The 16,364-nt window shown below is 51.2% G+C and overlaps 1 protein-coding gene across 1 annotated transcript in view; it reads left to right on the top strand.

Annotated features, from left to right (window-relative positions):
* Window positions 1-16,364, top strand: part of grik5 (glutamate receptor, ionotropic, kainate 5) — a 164,186-nt gene that overhangs the window by 88,654 nt on the left and 59,168 nt on the right. The gene's annotated exons all lie outside the window — the stretch shown is intronic.

Here is a 16,364-nt window from a genome sequence, read left to right as displayed (position 1 = left end):
CCGTCTCTCTCTCTCTCTGTTACAGCTCCACCTCTCTCTGACCATCTCTCTCTCTCTCTCTCTCTGTGTAACAGCTCCCCTCTCTCTCTGTCAGTCTCTCTCTCTCTCTGTTACAGCTCCCCTCTCTCTCTGACAGTCTCTCTCTCTCTGTGTTACAGCTCCTCTCTCTCTCTGATAGTCTCTCTCTCTCTCTCTCTGTGTTACAGCTCCCCTCTCTCTGTCTGACCATCTCTCTCTCTCTCTGTGTTACAGCTCCCCTCTCTCTCTGACAGTCTCTCTCGCTCTCTCTCTGTGTTACAGCTCCCCTCTCTCTCTCTGACAGTCTCTCTCGCTCTCTGTGTTACAGCTCCTCTCTCTCTCTGACAGTCTCTCTCTCTCTCTGTGTTACAGCTCCCCCCTCTCTCTGACAGTCTCTCTCTCTCTGTGTTACAGCTCCCCTCTCTCTCTCTGACCATCTCTGTCTCTCTCTCTCTGTGTTACATCTCCCCTCTCTCTCTGACAGTCTCTGTCTCTCTCTGTGTTACAGCACCCCCTCTCTCTGAAAGTCTCTCTCTCTCTGTGTTACATCTCCCCTCTCTCTCTGACAGTCTCTCTCTCTCTCTCTGTGTTACAGTTCCCCCCTCTCTCTGACAGTCTCTCTCTCTCTCTCTGTGTCACAGCTCCCCCTCTCTCTGAAAGTCTCTCTCTCTCTCTCTCTCTGTGTTACAGCTCCCCTCTCTCTCTGACAGTCTCGCTCTCTCTCTCTCTGTGTTACATCTCCCCTCTCTCTCTGACAGTCTCTCTCTCTCTCTGTTACAGCTCCCCTCTCTCTCTGAAAGTCTCTCTCTCTCTCTCTGTGTTACATCTCCACTCTCTCTCTGACAGTCTCTCTCTCTCTCTCTGTGTTACAGATCCCCCCTCTCTCTGACAGTCTCTCTCTCTCTCTCTCTGTGTTACAGCTCCCCTCTCTCTCTGACAGTCTCTCTCTCTCTCTCTGTGTTACAGCTCCCTCTCTCTGACAGTCTCTCTCTCTCTCTCTCTCTCTGTGTTACATCTCCCCTCTCTCTCTGACAGTCTCTCTCTCACTGTGTTACAGCTCCCCTCTCTCTCTGACAGTCTCTCTCTCTCTCTGTGTTACAGCTCCCTCTCTCTGACAGTCTCTCTCTCTCTCCCTCTCTGTGTTACATCTCCCGTCTCTCTCTGACAGTCTCTCTCTCTCTCTCTCTGTGTCACAGCTCCCCTCTCTCTCACTGTCAGTCTCTCTCTCTCTGTGTTACAGCTCCCCTCTCTCTCTGACCATCTCTCTCTCTCTCTCTGTGTTACAGCTCCCCTCTCTCTCTGACAGTCTCTCTCTCTCTGTGTGTTACAGCTCCCCTCTCTGTTTGACAGTCTCTCTCTCTCTCTGTGTTACAGCTCCCCTCTCTCTCTGACAGTCTCTCTCTCTCTCTCTCTGTTACATCTCCCCTCTCTCTCTGACAGTCTGTCACTCTCTCTCTGTGTTACACCTCCACTCTCTCTCTGAGAGTCTCTCTCTCACTCTGTGTTACAGCTCCCCTCTCTCTCTGACAGTCTCTCTCTCTCTCTCTGTGTTACAGCTCCCCTCTCTCTCTGACAGTCTCTCTTTCTCTCTCTCTGTCTGTGTTACATCTCCCCTCTCTCTCTGACAGTCTCTCTCTCTCTCTCTGTGTTACAGCTCCCCTCTCTCTGTCTGACCATCTCTCTCTCTCTCTGTGTTACAGCTCCCCTCTCTCTCTGACAGTCTCTCTCGCTCTCTCTCTGTGTTACAGCTCCCCTCTCTCTCTCTGACAGTCTCTCTCGCTCTCTGTGTTACAGCTCCTCTTCTCTCTGACAGTCTCTCTCTCTCTCTGTGTTACAGCTCCCCCCTCTCTCTGACAGTCTCTCTCTCTCTGTGTTACAGCTCCCCTCTCTCTCTCTGACCATCTCTGTCTCTCTCTCTCTGTGTTACATCTCCCCTCTCTCTCTGACAGTCTCTGTCTCTCTCTGTGTTACAGCACCCCCTCTCTCTGAAAGTCTCTCTCTCTCTGTGTTACATCTCCCCTCTCTCTCTGACAGTCTCTCTCTCTCTCTCTGTGTTACAGTTCCCCCCTCTCTCTGACAGTCTCTCTCTCTCTCTCTGTGTCACAGCTCCCCCTCTCTCTGAAAGTCTCTCTCTCTCTCTCTCTCTCTGTGTTACAGCTCCCCTCTCTCTCTGACAGTCTCGCTCTCTCTCTCTCTGTGTTACATCTCCCCTCTCTCTCTGACAGTCTCTCTCTCTCTCTGTTACAGCTCCCCTCTCTCTCTGAAAGTCTCTCTCTCTCTCTCTCTGTGTTACATCTCCACTCTCTCTCTGACAGTCTCTCTCTCTCTCTCTGTGTTACAGCTCCCCTCTCTCTGTCTGACCATCTCTCTCTCTCTCTGTGTTACAGCTCCCCTCTCTCTCTGACAGTCTCTCTCGCTCTCTCTCTGTGTTACAGCTCCCCTCTCTCTCTCTGACAGTCTCTCTCGCTCTCTGTGTTACAGCTCCTCTTCTCTCTGACAGTCTCTCTCTCTCTCTGTGTTACAGCTCCCCCCTCTCTCTGACAGTCTCTCTCTCTCTGTGTTACAGCTCCCCTCTCTCTCTCTGACCATCTCTGTCTCTCTCTCTCTGTGTTACATCTCCCCTCTCTCTCTGACAGTCTCTGTCTCTCTCTGTGTTACAGCACCCCCTCTCTCTGAAAGTCTCTCTCTCTCTGTGTTACATCTCCCCTCTCTCTCTGACAGTCTCTCTCTCTCTCTCTGTGTTACAGTTCCCCCCTCTCTCTGACAGTCTCTCTCTCTCTCTCTGTGTCACAGCTCCCCCTCTCTCTGAAAGTCTCTCTCTCTCTCTCTCTCTCTGTGTTACAGCTCCCCTCTCTCTCTGACAGTCTCGCTCTCTCTCTCTCTGTGTTACATCTCCCCTCTCTCTCTGACAGTCTCTCTCTCTCTCTGTTACAGCTCCCCTCTCTCTCTGAAAGTCTCTCTCTCTCTCTCTCTGTGTTACATCTCCACTCTCTCTCTGACAGTCTCTCTCTCTCTCTCTGTGTTACAGTTCCCCCCTCTCTCTGACAGTCTCTCTCTCTCTCTCTCTGTGTTACAGCTCCCCTCTCTCTCTGACAGTCTCTCTCTCTCTCTCTGTGTTACAGCTCCCTCTCTCTGACAGTCTCTCTCTCTCTCTCTCTCTCTGTGTCACATCCCCTCTCTCTCTGACAGTCTCTCTCTCTCTCTGTTACAGCTCCCCTCTCTCTCTGAAAGTCTCTCTCTCTCTCTCTCTGTGTTACATCTCCACTCTCTCTCTGACAGTCTCTCTCTCTCTCTCTGTGTTACAGTTCCCCCCTCTCTCTGACAGTCTCTCTCTCTCTCTCTCTGTGTTACAGCTCCCCTCTCTCTCTGACAGTCTCTCTCTCTCTCTGTGTTACAGCTCCCTCTCTCTGACAGTCTCTCTCTCTCTCCCTCTCTGTGTTACATCTCCCGTCTCTCTCTGACAGTCTCTCTCTCTCTCTCTCTCTGTGTCACAGCTCCCCTCTCTCTCACTGTCAGTCTCTCTCTCTCTGTGTTACAGCTCCCCTCTCTCTCTGACCATCTCTCTCTCTCTCTCTGTGTTACAGCTCCCCTCTCTCTCTGACAGTCTCTCTCTCTCTCTGTGTTACAGCTCCCCTCTCTGTTTGACAGTCTCTCTCTCTCTCTGTGTTACAGCTCCCCTCTCTCTCTGACAGTCTCTCTCTCTCTCTCTGTTACATCTCCCCTCTCTCTCTGACAGTCTGTCACTCTCTCTCTGTGTTACACCTCCACTCTCTCTCTGAGAGTCTCTCTCTCACTCTGTGTTACAGCTCCCCTCTCTCTCTGACAGTCTCTCTCTCTCTCTCTGTGTGTTACAGCTCCCCTCTCTCTCTGACAGTCTCTCTTTCTCTCTCTCTCTCTGTGTTACAGCTCCCCTCTCTCTCTGACAGTCTCTCTCACTCTCTGTTACATCTCCCCTCTCTCTCCGACAGTCTGTCACTCTCTCTCTGTGTTACATCTCCCCTCTCTATCTGACAGTCTCTCTCTCTCTGTGTTACAGCTCCCCTCTCTCTCTGACAGTCTCTCTCTCTCTCTCTATGTTACAGCTCCCCTCTCTCTCTGACAGTCTCTCTCTCTCTCTCTATGTGTTACAACTCCCCTCTCTCTCTGACAGTCTCTCTCTCTCTCTCTCTATGTTACAGCTCCCCTCTCTCTCTGACAGTCTCTCTCTCTCTCTCTATGTGTTACAACTCCCCTCTCTCTCTGACAGTCTCTCTCTCTCTCGCTATGTTACAGCTCCCCTCTCTCTCTGACAGTCTCTCTCTCTCTCTCTGTTACATCTCCCCTCTCTCTCTGACCATTTCTCTCTCTCTCTCTCTCTCTGTGTTACATCTCCCCTCTCTCACTGACAGTCTCTCTCTCTCTCTGTGTTACAACTCCCTCTCTCTCTGACAGTCTCTCTCTCTCTGTGTTACATCTGCCCTCTCTCTCTGACAGTCTCTCTCTCTCTCTCTCTGTGTTACAGCTCCCCTCTCTCACTGACTGTCTCTCTCTCTCTCTCTCTGTGTTACATCTCCCCTCTCTCACTGACTGTGTCTCTCTCTCTCTCTCTCTCTCTGTGTTATAGCTCCCCTCTCTCTGTCAGTCTCTCTCTCTCTCTCTGTGTTACAGCTCCCCTCTCTCTCTGACAGTCTCTCTCTCTGTGTTACAGCTCCCCTCTCTCTCTCTGACCATCTCTCTCTCTCTCTCTCTGTGTTACAACTCCCCCATCTCTCTGACAGTCTCTATCTCTGTGTTACAGCTCCCCCTCTCTCTGTCAGTCTCTCTCTCTCTCTCTGTGTTACAGCTACCCTCTCTCTCTGACAGTCTCTCTCTCTCTGTGTTACAGCTCCCCTCTCTCTCTGACAGTCTCTCTCTCTCTCTCTGTGTTACAGCTCCCCTCTCTCTCTGACAGTCTCTCTCTCTGTGTGACAGCTCCCCTCTCTCTCTGACAGTCTCTCTCTCTCTCTCTGTTACACCTCCCCTCTCTCTCTGACAGTCTCTCTCTCTCTTTGTTACATCTCCCCTCTCTCCCTGACAGTCTCTCTCTCTCTCTCTGTGTTACAGCTCCCCTCTCTCTCTGACAGTCTCTCTCTCTCTCTGTGTTACAGCTCCCCTCTCTCCCTGACAGTCTCTCTCTCTCTCTCTGTGTTACGGCTCCCCTCTCACTCTGACAGTCTCTCTCTCTGTGTTACAGCTCCCCTCTCTCTCTGACAGTCTCTCTCTCTCTCTGTGTGTTACAGCTCCCCTCTCTCTCTGACAGTCTCTCTCTCTCTCTCTGTGTGTTACAACTCCCCTCTCTCTCTGACAGTCTCTCTCTCTCTGTGTTACAACTCCCCTCTCTCCCTGACAGTCTCTCTCTCTCTCTCTGTGTTACAGCTCCCCTCTCTCTCTGACAGTCTCTCTCTCTCTCTGTTACATCTCCCCTCTCTCTCTGACAGTCTGTCACTCTCTCTCTGTGTTACATCTCCCCTCTCTCTCTGACAGTCTCTCTCTCTCTGTGTTACAGCTCCCCTCTCTCTCTGACAGTCTCTCTCTCTCTCTGTGTAACACCTTCCCTCTCTCTGACAGTCTCTCTCTCTCTCTCTGTGTTACAACTCCCCTCTCTCTCTGACAGTCTCTCTCTCTCTCTGTTACAGCTCCCCTCTCTCTCTGACAGTCTCTCTCTCTCTCTGTTACATCTCCCCTCTCTCTCTGACAGTCTCTCTCTCTCTCTGTGTTACAGCTCCCGTCTCTCTCTGACCATCTCTCTCTCTCTCTGTGTTACATCTCCCCTCTCTCACTGACTGTCTCTCTCTCTCTCTGTGTTACAGCTCCCCTCTCTCTCTGACAGTCTCTCTCTCTCTCTGTTACATCTCCCCTCTCTCACTGACTGTCTCTCTCTCTCTCTCTCTGTGTTACAGCTCCCCTCTCTCTCTGACCATCTCTCTCTCTCTCTGTGTTACATCTCCCCTCTCTCACTGACTGTCTCTCTCTCTCTCTCTCTCTCTGTGTTACAGCTCCCCCCTCTCTCTGACAGTCTCTCTCTCTCTCTCTTTGTTACAACTCCCCCATCTCTCTGACAGTCTCTCTCTCTCTCTCTGTGTAACAGCTCCCCTCTCTCTCACTGTCAGTCTCTCTCTCTCTGTGTTACAGCTCCCCTCTCTCACTGACTGTCTCTCTCTCTCTCTCTCTCTCTGTGTTACAGCTCCCCTCTCTCTTTGAGTCTCTCTCTCTCTCTCTGTGTGTGTTACAGCTCCCCTCTCTCTCTGACCATCTCTCTCTCTCTCTCTCTGTGTTACAGCTCCCCTCTCTCTCTGACAGTCTCTCTCTCTCTCTGTTACATCTCCCCTCCCTCTCTGACAGTCTCTATCTCTCTCTCTCTGTGTTACAGCTCCCCTCTCTCTTTGACAGTCTCTCTCTCTCTCTCTCTCTGTGTAACAGCTCCCCTCTCTCTCTGACCATCTCTCTCTCTCTCTGTGTTACATCTCCCCTCTCTCACTGACTGTCTCTCTCTCTCTCTCTCTCTGTGTTACAGCTCCCCTCTCTCTCTGACAGTCTCTCTCTCTCTCTCTCTTTGTTACAACTCCCCCATCTCTCTGACAGTCTCTCTCTCTCTCTGTGTGTGTCACAGCTCCCCTCTCTCTCACTGTCAGTCTCTCTCTCTCTGTGTTACAGCTCCCCTCTCTCTCTCACCATCTCTCCCTCTCTCCCTGTGTTACAGCTCCCCTCTCTCTCTGACAGTCTCTCTCTCTCTGTGTTACAGCTCCCCTCTCTCTCTGACAGTCTCTCTCTCTCTCTCTGAGCGTCTCTCTCTCTCTTTGTCTGTGTTACATCTCCCCTCTCTCTCTAACAGTCTCTCTCTCTCTCTCTCTCTCTCTGTGTTACATCTCCCCTGTCTCTCTGACGGTCTCTCTCTCTCTCTCTGTGTTACAGCTTCCCACTCTATTTGACAGTCTCTCTCTCTCTCTCTGTGTTACCCCTCCCCCATCTCTGACAGTCTCTCTCTTTCTCTCTGTGTTACAACTCCCCTCTCTCTCTGACAGTCTCTCTCTCTCTGTGTTACAGCTCCCCTCTCTCTCTGACAGTCTCTCTCTCTCTCTCTGTTACAGCTCCCCTCTCTCTCTGACAGTCTCTCTCTCTCTCTGTTACATCTCCCCTCTCTCTCTGACAGTCTCTCTCTCTCTGTGTTACAGCTCCCCTCTCTCTCTGACAGTCTCTCTCTCTCTCTGTGTAACACCTTCCCTCTCTCTGACAGTCTCTCTCTCTCTCTCTGTGTTACAACTCCCCTCTCTCTCTGACAGTCTCTCTCTCTCTCTGTTACAGCTCCCCTCTCTCTCTGACAGTCTCTCTCTCTCTCTGTTACATCTCCCCTCTCTCTCTGACAGTCTCTCTCTCTCTCTGTGTTACAGCTCCCGTCTCTCTCTGACCATCTCTCTCTCTCTCTGTGTTACATCTCCCCTCTCTCACTGACTGTCTCTCTCTCTCTCTGTGTTACAGCTCCCCTCTCTCTCTGACAGTCTCTCTCTCTCTCTGTTACATCTCCCCTCTCTCACTGACTGTCTCTCTCTCTCTCTCTCTGTGTTACAGCTCCCCTCTCTCTCTGACCATCTCTCTCTCTCTCTGTGTTACATCTCCCCTCTCTCACTGACTGTCTCTCTCTCTCTCTCTCTCTCTGTGTTACAGCTCCCCCCTCTCTCTGACAGTCTCTCTCTCTCTCTCTTTGTTACAACTCCCCCATCTCTCTGACAGTCTCTCTCTCTCTCTCTGTGTAACTGCTCCCCTCTCTCTCACTGTCAGTCTCTCTCTCTCTGTGTTACAGCTCCCCTCTCTCTCTGACAGTCTCTCTCTCTCTCTGTTACATCTCCCCTCCCTCTCTGACAGTCTCTATCTCTCTCTCTCTGTGTTACAGCTCCCCTCTCTCTTTGACAGTCTCTCTCTCTCTCTCTCTCTCTGTGTAACAGCTCCCCTCTCTCTCTGACCATCTCTCTCTCTCTCTGTGTTACATCTCCCCTCTCTCACTGACTGTCTCTCTCTCTCTCTCTCTCTCTGTGTTACAGCTCCCCTCTCTCTCTGACAGTCTCTCTCTCTCTCTCTCTTTGTTACAACTCCCCCATCTCTCTGACAGTCTCTCTCTCTCTCTCTGTGTGTTACAGCTCCCCTCTCTCTCTGACAGTCTCTCTCTCTCTCTGTGTTACAGCTCCCCTCCCTCTCTGACAGTCTCTCTCTCTCTCTCTCTGTGTTACAGCACCCCTCTCTCTCTGACCATCTCTCTCTCTCTCTCTCTCTGTGTTACATCTCCCCTCTCTCACTGACTGTCTCTCTCTCTCTCTCTCTGTGTTACAGCTCCCCTCTCTCTCTGACAGTCTCTCTCTCTCTCTCTGTTACATCTCCCCTCTCTCTCTGACAGTCTCTCTCTCTCTCTGTTACAGCTCCCCTCTCTCACTGACTGTCTCTCTCTCTCTCTCTCTCTCTCTGTGTTACATCTCCCCTCTCTCACTGACTGTGTCTCTCTCTCTGTGTTATAGCTCCCCTCTCTCTGTGTCAGTCTCTCTCTCTCTGTGTTACAGCTCCCCTCTCTCTCTCTGACCATCTCTCTCTCTCTCTCTCTCTGTTACAACTCCCCCATCTCTCTGACAGTCTCTATCTCTGTGTTACAGCTCCCCCTCTCTCTGTCAGTCTCTCTCTCTCTCTCTGTGTTACATCTCCCCTCTCTCTCTGACAGTCTCTCTCTCTCTCTGTGTTACAGCTCCCCTCTCTCTCTGACAGTCTCTCTCTCTGTGTTACAGCTCCCCTCTCTCTCTGACAGTCTCTCTCTCTGTGTTACACCTCCACTCTCTCTCTGACAGTCTCTCTCTCTCTCTCTGTGTTACAGCTCCCCTCTCTCCCTGACAGTCTGTCACTCTCTCTCTGTGTTACATCTCCCCTCTCTATCTGACAGTCTCTCTCTCTCTCTCTCTGTGTTACAGCTCCCCTCTCTCTCTGACAGTCTCTCTCTCTCTCTCTGTGTTACAGCTCCCCTCTCTCTCTGACAGTCTCTCTCTCTCTGTGTTACAACTCCCCTCTCTCTCTGACAGTCTCTCTCTCTCTCGCTCTGTTACAGCTCCCCTCTCTCTCTGACAGTCTCTCTCTCTCTCTCTGTTACATCTCCCCTCTCTCTCTGACAGTCTCTCTCTCTCTCTGTGTTACAGCTCCCCTCTCTATTTGAGAGTCTCTCTCTCTCTCTCTGTGTGTTACAGCTCCCCTCTCTCTCTGACCATCTCTCTCTCTCTGTGTGTGTTACAGCTCCCCTCTCTCTCTGACAGTCTCTCTCTCTCTCTGTTACATCTCCCCTCTCTCTCTGACAGTCTCTCTCTCTCTGTGTTACAGCTCCCCCCTCTCTCTGACAGTCTCTCTCTCTCTCTGTGTGTTACAGCTCCCCCTCTCTCTGAAAGTCTCTCTCTCACTCTCTTTCTGTGTTACAACTCCCCTCTCTCTCTGACAGTCTCTCTCTCTCTGTGTTACATCTCCCCTCTCTCACTGACAGTCTCTCTCTCTCTCTGTGTTACAACTCCCCTCTCTCTCTGACCATCTCTCTCTCTCTCTCTGTGTTACATCTCCCCTCTCTCTTTGACAGTCTCTCTCTCTCTCTCTCTCTCTCTGTGTTACAGCTCCGCTCACTCTCTGACCATCTCTCTCTCTCTCTCTCTCTGTGTTACATCTCCCCTCTCTCACTGACTGTCTCTCTCTCTCTCTCTGTTACATCTCCCCTCTCTCTCTGACAGTCTCTCTCTCTCTCTGTGTTACATCTCCCCTCTCTCACTGACTGTCTCTCTCTCTCTCTCTGTTACATCTCCCCTCTCTCTCTGACAGTCTCTCTCTCTCTCTGTGTTACAGCTCCCCTCTCTCTCTGACCATCTCTCTCTCTCTGTGTTACAGCTCCCCTCTCTCTCTGACAGTCTCTCTCTCTCTCTGTGTTTCAGCTCCCCTCTCTCTTTGAGAGTCTCTCTCTCTCTCTCTCTCTGTGTTACAGCTCCCCTCTCTCTCTGACCATCTCTCTCTCTCTCTGTGTGTTACATCTCCCCTCTCTCACTGACTCTCTCTCTCTCTGTGTTACAGCTCCCCTCTCTCTCTGACCATCTCTCTCTCTCTGTGTTACAGCTCCCGTCTCTCTCTGACAGTCTCTCTCTCTCTCTCTGTGTTACAGCTCCCATCTCTCTCTGACCATCTCTCTATCTCTCTCTGTGTTACAGCTCCCCTCTCTCTCTGACAGTCTCTCTCTCTCTCTGTGTTACAACTCCCCCATCTCTCTGACAGTCTCTCTCTCTCTCTCTGTTACAGCTCCCATCTCTCTCTGACCATCTCTCTATCTCTCTCTGTGTTACAGCTCCCCTCTCTCTCTGACAGTCTCTCTCTCTCTCTGTGTTACAACTCCCCCATCTCTCTGACAGTCTCTCTCTCTCTCTCTGTGTTACAGCTCCCATCTCTCTCTGACCATCTCTCGATCTCTCTCTGTGTTACAGCTCCCCTCTCTCTCTGACAGTCTCTCTCTCTCTGTGTTACAACTCCCCCATCTCTCTGACAGTCTCTCTCTCTCTCTCTGTGTTACAGCTCCCATCTCTCTCTGACCATCTCTCTATCTCTCTCTGTGTTACAGCTCCCCTCTCTCTCTGACCATCTCTCTCTCTCTCTCTGTGTTACAGCTCCCCTCTCTCTCTGACAGTCTCTCTCTCTCTCTGTGTTACAGCTCCCCTCTCTGTTTGACAGTCTCTCTCTCTCTCTCTGTGTGATACAGCTCCCCTCTCTCTCTGACAGTCTCTCTCTCTCTCTGTGTTACATCTCCCCTCTCTCTCTGACAGTCTCTCTCTCACTCTCTGTGTTACAGCTCCCCTCTCTCTCTGACAGTCTCTCTCTCTCTGTGTTACATCTCCCCTGTCTCTTTGACAGTCTCTCTCTCTCTCTGTGTTACAGCTCCCCTCTCTATTTGACAGTCTCTCTCTCTCTCTGTGATACAGCTCCCCTCTCTCTCTGACAGTCTCTCTCTCTCTCTCTGTTACCCCTCCCCTCTCTCTGACAGTCTCTCTCTCTCTCTCTGCGTAACACCTCCCATCTCTTTGACAGTCTCTCTCTCTCTCTCTCTGTGTTACAACTCCCCTCTCTCTCTGACAGTCTCTCTCTCTCTGTGTTACAGCTCCCCTCTCTCTCTGACAGTATCTCTCTCTCTCTCTCTGTTACAGCTCCCCCTCTCTCTGACAGTCTCTCTCTCTCTCTCTGTTACATCTCCCCTCTCTCTCTGACAGTCTCTCTCTCTCTCTGTGTTACAGCTCCCCTCTCTATTTGAGAGTCTCTCTCTCTCTCTCTGTGTGTTACAGCTCCCCTCTCTCTCTGACCATCTCTCTCTCTCTCTCTCTGTGTTACAGCTCCCCTCTCTCTCTGACAGTCTCTCTCTCTCTCTCTGTTACATCTCCCCTCTCTCTCTGACAGTCTCTCTCTCTGTGTTACAGCTCCCCTCTCTCTCTGACAGTCTCTCTCTCTCTCTCTCTGTGTTACAGCTCCCCCTCTCTCTGAAAGTCTCTCTCTCACTCTCTCTCTCTCTGTGTTACAACTCCCCTCTCTCTCTGACAGTCTCTCTCTCTCTCTCTCTGTGTGTTACATCTCCCCTCTCTCTCTGACAGTCTCTCTTTCTCTCTGTGTTACATCTGCCCTCTCGCTCTGACAGTCTCTCTCTCTCTCTCTGTTACAGCTCCCCTCTCTCTCTGACAGTCTCTCTCCTCTCTCTCTCTCTCTCTCCCTGTGTTACAGCTCCCCTCTCTCTCTGACAGTCTCTCTCTCTCTCTGTTACAGCTCCCCTCTCTCCCTGACAGTCTCTCTCTCTCTCTGTGTGTTACAGCTCCCCTCTCTCTCTGACAGTCTCTCTCTCTCTGTTACATCTCCCCTCTCTCTCTGACAGTCTCTCTCTGTGTTACAGCTCCCCTCTCTCTCTGACAGTCTCTCTCTCTCTCTGTTACATCTCCCCTCTCTCTCTGACAGTCTCTCTCTCTCTCTCTGTGTTACAGCTCCCCTCTCTCTTTGACAGTCTCTCTCTCTCTCTCTGTGTGTTACAGCTCCCCTCTCTCTCTGACCATCTCTCTCTCTCTCTCTGTGTTACATCTCCCCTCTCTCACTGACTGTCTCTCTCTCTCTCTCTCTGTGTTACAGCTCCCCTCTCTCTTTGAGTCTCTCTCTCTCTCTGTGTGTGTTACAGCTCCCCTCTCTCTCTGACCATCTCTCTCTCTCTCTCTGTGTTACATCTCCCCTCTCTCACTGACTGTCTCTCTCTCTCTCTCTCTGTGTTACAGCTCCCCTCTCTCTCTGACAGTCTCTCTCTCTCTCTCTGTTACATCTCCCCTCCCTCTCTGACAGTCTCTCTCTCTCTCTCTCTGTGTTACAGCACCCCTCTCTCTCTGACCATCTCTCTCTCTCTCTCTCTCTGTGTTACATCTCCCCTCTCTCACTGACTGTCTCTCTCTCTCTCTCTCTCTGTGTTACAGCTCCCCTCTCTCTCTGACAGTCTCTCTCTCTCTCTCTGTTACATCTCCCCTCTCTCTCTGACAGTCTCTCTCTCTCTCTCTGTTACAGCTCCCCTGTCTCCCTGACAGTCTCTCTCTCTCTGTGTGTTACAGCTCCCCTCTCTCTCTGACAGTCTCTCTCTCTCTCTGTTACATCTCCCCTCTCTCTCTGACAGTCTCTCTCTCTGTGTTACAGCTCCCCTCTCTCTCTGACAGTCTCTCTCTCTCTCTGTTACATCTCCCCTCTCTCTCTGACAGTCTCTCTCTCTCTCTCTGTGTTACAGCTCCCCTCTCTCTTTGACAGTCTCTCTCTCTCTCTCTCTGTGTTACAGCTCCCCTCTCTCTCTGACCATCTCTCTCTCTCTCTGTGTGTTACATCTCCCCTCTCTCACTGACTGTCTCTCTCTCTCTCTCTCTGTGTTACAGCTCCCCTCTCTCTTTGAGTCTCTCTCTCTCTCTGTGTGTGTTACAGCTCCCCTCTCTCTCTGACAGTCTCTCTCTCTCTCTCTCTCTGTGTTACATCTCCCCTCTCTCACTGACTGTCTCTCTCTCTCTCTCTCTGTGTTACAGCTCCCCTCTCTCTCTGACAGTCTCTCTCTCTCTCTCTGTTACATCTCCCCTCCCTCTCTGACAGTCTCTCTCTCTCTCTCTCTGTGTTACAGCACCCCTCTCTCTCTGACCATCTCTCTCTCTCTCTCTCTCTGTGTTACATCTCCCCTCTCTCACTGACTGTCTCTCTCTCTCTCTCTCTGTGTTACAGCTCCCCTCTCTCTCTGACAGTCTCTCTCTCTCTCTCTGTTACATCTCCCCTCTCTCTCTGACAGTCTCTCTCTCTCTCTGTTACAGCTCCCCTCTCTCACTGACTGTCTCTCTCTCTCTCTCTCTCTCTCTCTGTGTTACATCTCCCCTCTCTCACTGACTGTGTCTCTCTCTCTGTGTTATAGCTCCCCTCTCTCTGTGTCAGTCTCTCTCTCTCTGTGTTACAGCTCCCCTCTCTCTCTCTGACCATCTCTCTCTCTCTCTCTCTCTGTTACAACTCCCCCATCTCTCTGACAGTCTCTATCTCTGTGTTACAGCTCCCCCTCTCTCTGTCAGTCTCTCTCTCTCTCTCTGTGTTACATCTCCCCTCTCTCTCTGACAGTCTCTCTCTCTCTCTGTGTTACAGCTCCCCTCTCTCTCTGACAGTCTCTCTCTCTGTGTTACAGCTCCCCTCTCTCTCTGACAGTCTCTCTCTCTGTGTTACACCTCCACTCTCTCTCTGACAGTCTCTCTCTCTCTCTCTGTGTTACAGCTCCCCTCTCTCCCTGACAGTCTGTCACTCTCTCTCTGTGTTACATCTCCCCTCTCTATCTGACAGTCTCTCTCTCTCTCTCTCTGTGTTACAGCTCCCCTCTCTCTCTGACAGTCTCTCTCTCTCTCTCTGTGTTACAGCTCCCCTCTCTCTCTGACAGTCTCTCTCTCTCTGTGTTACAACTCCCCTCTCTCTCTGACAGTCTCTCTCTCTCTCGCTCTGTTACAGCTCCCCTCTCTCTCTGACAGTCTCTCTCTCTCTCTCTGTTACATCTCCCCTCTCTCTCTGACAGTCTCTCTCTCTCTCTGTGTTACAGCTCCCCTCTCTATTTGAGAGTCTCTCTCTCTCTCTCTGTGTGTTACAGCTCCCCTCTCTCTCTGACCATCTCTCTCTCTCTGTGTGTGTTACAGCTCCCCTCTCTCTCTGACAGTCTCTCTCTCTCTCTGTTACATCTCCCCTCTCTCTCTGACAGTCTCTCTCTCTCTGTGTTACAGCTCCCCCCTCTCTCTGACAGTCTCTCTCTCTCTCTGTGTGTTACAGCTCCCCCTCTCTCTGAAAGTCTCTCTCTCACTCTCTTTCTGTGTTACAACTCCCCTCTCTCTCTGACAGTCTCTCTCTCTCTGTGTTACATCTCCCCTCTCTCACTGACAGTCTCTCTCTCTCTCTGTGTTACAACTCCCTCTCTCTCTGACAGTCTCTCTCTCTCTGTGTTACATCTGCCCTCTCTCTCTGACAGTCTCTCTCTCTCTCTGTGTTACAGCTCCCCTCTCTCACTGACTGTCTCTCTCTCTCTCTCTCTCTGTGTTACATCTCCCCTCTCTCACTGACTGTGTCTCTCTCTCTGTGTTACAGCTCCCCTCTCTCAATGACTGTCTCTCTCTCTCTCTCTCTCTCTCTGTGTTACAGCTCCCCTCTCTCTCTCTGACCATCTCTCTCTCTCTCTCTCTCTGTTACAACTCCCCCATCTCTCTGACAGTCTCTATCTCTGTGTTACAGCTCCCCCTCTCTCTGTCAGTCTCTCTCTCTCTCTCTGTGTTACAGCTACCCTCTCTCTCTGACAGTCACTCTCTCTGTATGTGTTACAGCTCCCCTCTCTCTCTGACAGTCTCTCTCTCTCTGTGTTACAGCTCCCCTCTCTCTCTGACAGTCTCTCTCTCTGTGTTACAGCTCCCCTCTCTCTCTGACAGTCTCTCTCTCTGTGTTACACCTCCACTCTCTCTCTGACAGTCTCTCTCTCTGTGTTACACCTCCACTCTCTCTCTGACAGTCTCTCTCTCTGTGTTACACCTCCCCTCTCTCCCTGACAGTCTCTCTCTCTCTCTCTGTGTTACATCTCCCCTCTCTCTCTGACAGTCTGTCACTCTCTCTCTGTGTTACATCTCCCCTCTCTCTCTGACAGTCTCTCTCTCTGTGTTACAGCTCCCCTCTCTCTCTGACAGTCTCTCTCTCCCTCTCTGTGTTACAACTCCCCTCTCTCTCTGACAGTCTCTCTCTCTGTGTTACATCTCCCCTCTCTCCCTGACAGTCTCTCTCTCTCTCTCTGTGTTACAGCTCCCCTCTCTCTCTGACAGTCTCTCTCTCTCTCTGTTACATCTCCCCTCTCTCTCTGACAGTCTGTCACTCTCTCTCTGTGTTACATCTTCCCTCTCTCTCTGACCATCTCTCTCTCTCTCTCTGTTACAGCTCCCATCTCTCTCTGACAGTCTCTCTCTCTCTGTGTTAAAGCTCCCCTCTCTCTCTGACAGTCTCTCTCTCTCTCTCTCTGTTACAGCTCCCCTCTCTCTCTGACAGTCTCTCTCTCTCTCTGTGTTACAGCTCCCCTCTCTCTTTGAGTCTCTCTCTCTCTCTCTGTGTTACAGCTCCCCTCTCTCTCTGACCATCTCTCTCTGTCTCTCTCTGTCTTACATCTCCCCTGTCTCTCTGACAGACTCTCTCTCTCTCTCTGTGTTACAGCTCCTCTCTCTCTCTTTGACAGTCTCTCTCTCTCTCTCTCTGTGTTACAGCTCCCCTCTCTCTCTGACCATCTCTCTCTCTCTCTCTCTCTCTGTGTTACATCTCCCCTCTCTCACTGACTGTCTCTCTCTCTCTCTCTCTCTGTGTTACAGCTCCCCTCTCTCTCTGACAGTCTCTCTCTCTCTCTCTGTGTTCCAGCTCCCCTCTCTCTCTGACAGTCTCTCTCTCTCTCTGTGTTACAACTCCCCCATCTCTCTGACAGTCTCTCTCTCTCTCTGTCTGTCACAGCTCCCCTCTCTCTCACTGTCAGTCTCTCTCTCTCTGTGTTACAGCTCCCCTCTCTCTCTGACTATCTTTCTCTCTCTCTCTGTGTTACAGCTCCCCTCTCTCTCTGACAGTCTCTCTCTCTCTCTCTGTGTTACAGCTCCCCTCTCTGTTTGACAGTCTCTCTCTCTCTCTGTGTGATACAGCTCCCCTCTCTCTCTGACCGTCTCTCTCTCTCTGTCTGTGTTACATCTCCCCTCTCTCTCTGACAGTCTCTCTCTCTCTCTCTCTGTGTTACATCTCCCCTGTCTCTCTGA

Source organism: Chiloscyllium plagiosum, unplaced genomic scaffold, assembly GCF_037043375.1.
Source record: "Chiloscyllium plagiosum isolate Xiang-an unplaced genomic scaffold, Cpla_swu_hap1 HiC_scaffold_38, whole genome shotgun sequence".
Classification (NCBI taxonomy): Eukaryota; Metazoa; Chordata; class Chondrichthyes; order Orectolobiformes; family Hemiscylliidae; genus Chiloscyllium; species Chiloscyllium plagiosum.
This window is presented reverse-complemented; position numbering and strand designations above follow the sequence as displayed.